We start from the raw sequence: 3,921 nt of genomic DNA, 5'->3' as shown, positions 1-3,921 counted from the left end.
AGCGGAACAAAATTCCGTTCCGCCCAGCGTCTGGCTCGAACCAACGACCCTGGGATTAAGAGTCTGACACTCTACCGACTGAGCTAGCCGGCTCCCGCAGGGAATACCTGCCGGGTAGCACGTCACACAGTACTCGTTTCGGTGGCGTGGTCCCATACAGTTTCTCTCCATGCAGCCTAATGTTTTCCTAACGTCACACTCGTCACGTCCTTACTTTTATGTCATAATCATTTCTGAGAGGTAAAGAAATTGCATGACAACATGCAGAGCTAGTGGCGTCAAAATTAACACACATACTTTATGTGACTCAAAAGCAGAACGAGTTACTTTACGACCTTGTTTTATATGTGCAAGTGCCAGTCAAAACTCGCGGTGTCGACACTCTGCCGACCATTTCGCTAGTTATCACCGGTCTTGTTGTGTGTGTTTCAAGCTCAAGAGCATCTCCAAGCAAAAAATGGTCAACAGCAACATTCAGACGGTTTCGTACTGCTCAATTGCTACATTAAAACGGTATGTTTCTTTTTCAGAACTGGAAAAACACGAGCGTGACAGCATTCGAACCGGTAATCTTCAGATCCGAAGTCCGACGTCTTATCCATTAGGCCACACGGTCACTGACGACTAACATTTACATGTATGCGACTCATCTCGAAACGCTCACACCCCTGAGGATTTGTGTTTTCGTTCTACACAGCCGCTGCCCCTTGCTCTTTCCCACCCATTCGTTACATTCAACCTCTTACGAGACCGATCAAATATAGACTGAGAAATAAGACCACACACTTTGTGCATTCGGAATCGAAGGCAGGGCGTCCATCGCCGCATTTGCTACGATGGCCATTTGCTACTTCTGCAGAAGCGGCGGCGGCGACGACGACGACGTCGAAGACGACGACGACGACGAAGATCGCGAGAGGCTCTGAGATATGTGAGAAATACATCTATAAAATGTAATTCAGACTGCCTCGTCCCACCTTATGCTGTACCGCTTTACCAAATGCTTTATCTGCGCCATTCGCCTTAATCGCATCTGAGAGTAATTCTTAAAAAAACGCCTGTCGCTAATTGTTCGTCATCACAGGTACTGTTTGCTATACGGCCACGACGCGCAACTGATTTCCAAAATTCATCATTCTCCTGTGAGGATGGAACTTACGACCCCTGGTTTATTAGACCAGTGCTCTACCACTGAGCTAAAGAGGCGCGGCCTAGCGGTACTCTTGGGTACTTCGTCCTTACGGTCGTCTGCATCATCAGACTTTAGCTGACAACACTTCATATTACCGGCTAGTATTTGCAGCTATGGCGACAAATTACTGCTTGGCTACACATCTGACACGTAACCGATGTGCTGTCCAAACAACAACACTTGCATTTCAGAACATGTCTTTCACACATGTCTACAAAATCACCTTCACCTTCAAATACAGATTCCTTGCGACTGACAGAGACGTAGGCAAAGTTAAAAGTTGCTATTTCCATTAAATATCGTTAATCAGAAAAACGGTAATTTACATCTGCAGCGGAACAAAATTCCGTTCCACCCAGCGTGTGGCTCGAACCAACGACCCTGGGATTAAGAGTCTGACGCTCTACCGACTGAGCTAGCCGGCTACCGCGGTAAATAACGGCCGGGTAGCACGTCACACAGTACTCGTTTCGGTGGCGTGGTCCCATACAGTTTCTCTCCATGCAGCCTAATGTTTTCCTAACGTCACACTCGTCACGTCCTTACTTTTATGTCATAATCATTTCTGAGAGGTAAAGAAATTGCATGACAACATGCAGAGCTAGTGGCGTCAAAATTAACACACATACTTTATGTGACTCAAAAGCCGAACGAGTTACTTTACGACCTTGTTTTATATGTGCAAGTGCCAGTCAAAACTCGCGGTGTCGGCACTCTGCCGACCATTTCGCTAGTTAACACCGGTCTTGTTGTGTGTGTTTCAAGCTCAAGAGCATCTCCAAGCAAAAAATGGTCAACAGCAACATTCAGACGGTTTCGTACTGCTCAATTGCTACATTAAAACGGTATGTTTCTTTTTCAGAACTGGAAAAACACGAGCGTGACAGCATTCGAACCTGTAATCTGCAGATCCGAAGTCCGACGTCTTATCCATTAGGCCACACGGTCACTGACGACTAACATTTACATGTATGCGACTCATCTCGAAACGCTCACACCCCTGAGGATTTGTGTTTTCGTTCTACACAGCCGCTGCCCCTTGCTCTTTCCCACCCATTCGTTACATTCAACCTCTTACGAGACCGATCAAATATAGACTGAGAAATAAGACCACACACTTTGTGCATTCGGAATCGAAGGCAGGGCGTCCATCGCCGGATTTGCTACGATGGCCATTTGCTACTTCTGCAGAAGCGGCGGCGGCGGCGACGACGACGACGACGACGACGACGACGACGAAGATCGCGAGAGGCTCTGAGATATGTGAGAAATACATCTATAAAATGTAATTCAGACTGCCTCGTCCCACCTTATGCTGTACCGCTTTACCAAATGCTTTATCTGCGCCATTCGCCTTAATCGCATCTGAGAGTAATTCTTAAAAAAACGCCTGTCGCTAATTGTTCGTCATCACAGGTACTGTTTGCTATACGGCCACGACGCGCAACTGATTTCCAAAATTCATCATTCTCCTGTGAGGATGGAACTTACGACCCCTGGTTTATTAGACCAGTGCTCTACCACTGAGCTAAAGAGGCGCGGCCTAGCGGTACTCTTGGGTACTTCGTCCTTACGGTCGTCTGCATCATCAGACTTTAGCTGACAACACTTCATATTACCGGCTAGTATTTGCAGCTATGGCGACAAATTACTGCTTGGCTACACATCTGACACGTAACCGATGTGCTCTCCAAACAACAACACTTGCATTTCAGAACATGTCTTTCACACATGTCTACAAAATCACCTTCACCTTCAAATACAGATTCCTTGCGACTGACAGAGACGTAGGCAAAGTTAAAAGTTGCTATTTCCATTAAATATCGTTAATCAGAAAAACGGTAATTTACATCTGCAGCGGAACAAAATTCCGTTCCGCCCAGCGTCTGGCTCGAACCAACGACCCTGGGATTAAGAGTCTGACACTCTACCGACTGAGCTAGCCGGCTCCCGCAGGGAATACCTGCCGGGTAGCACGTCACACAGTACTCGTTTCGGTGGCGTGGTCCCATACAGTTTCTCTCCATGCAGCCTAATGTTTTCCTAACGTCACACTCGTCACGTCCTTACTTTTATGTCATAATCATTTCTGAGAGGTAAAGAAATTGCATGACAACATGCAGAGCTAGTGGCGTCAAAATTAACACACATACTTTATGTGACTCAAAAGCCGAACGAGTTACTTTACGACCTTGTTTTATATGTGCAAGTGCCAGTCAAAACTCGCGGTGTCGGCACTCTGCCGACCATTTCGCTAGTTATCACCGGTCTTGTTGTGTGTGTTTCAAGCTCAAGAGCATCTCCAAGCAAAAAATGGTCAACAGCAACATTCAGACGGTTTCGTACTGCTCAATTGCTACATTAAAACGGTATGTTTCTTTTTCAGAACTGGAAAAACACGAGCGTGACAGCATTCGAACCTGTAATCTTCAGATCCGAAGTCCGACGTCTTATCCATTAGGCCACACGGTCACTGACGACTAACATTTACATGTATGCGACTCATCTCGAAACGCTCACACCCCTGAGGATTTGTGTTTTCGTTCTACACAGCCGCTGCCCCTTGCTCTTTCCCACCCATTCGTTACATTCAACCTCTTACGAGACCGATCAAATATAGACTGAGAAATAAGACCACACACTTTGTGCATTCGGAATCGAAGGCAGGGCGTCCATCGCCGCATTTGCTACGATGGCCATTTGCTACTTCTGCAGAAGCGGCGGCGGCG

This window comes from Schistocerca gregaria, chromosome 4, assembly GCF_023897955.1.
Source record: "Schistocerca gregaria isolate iqSchGreg1 chromosome 4, iqSchGreg1.2, whole genome shotgun sequence".
Lineage (NCBI taxonomy): Eukaryota > Metazoa > Arthropoda > Insecta > Orthoptera > Acrididae > Schistocerca > Schistocerca gregaria.
Note: the sequence above shows the minus strand (reverse complement) of the source record.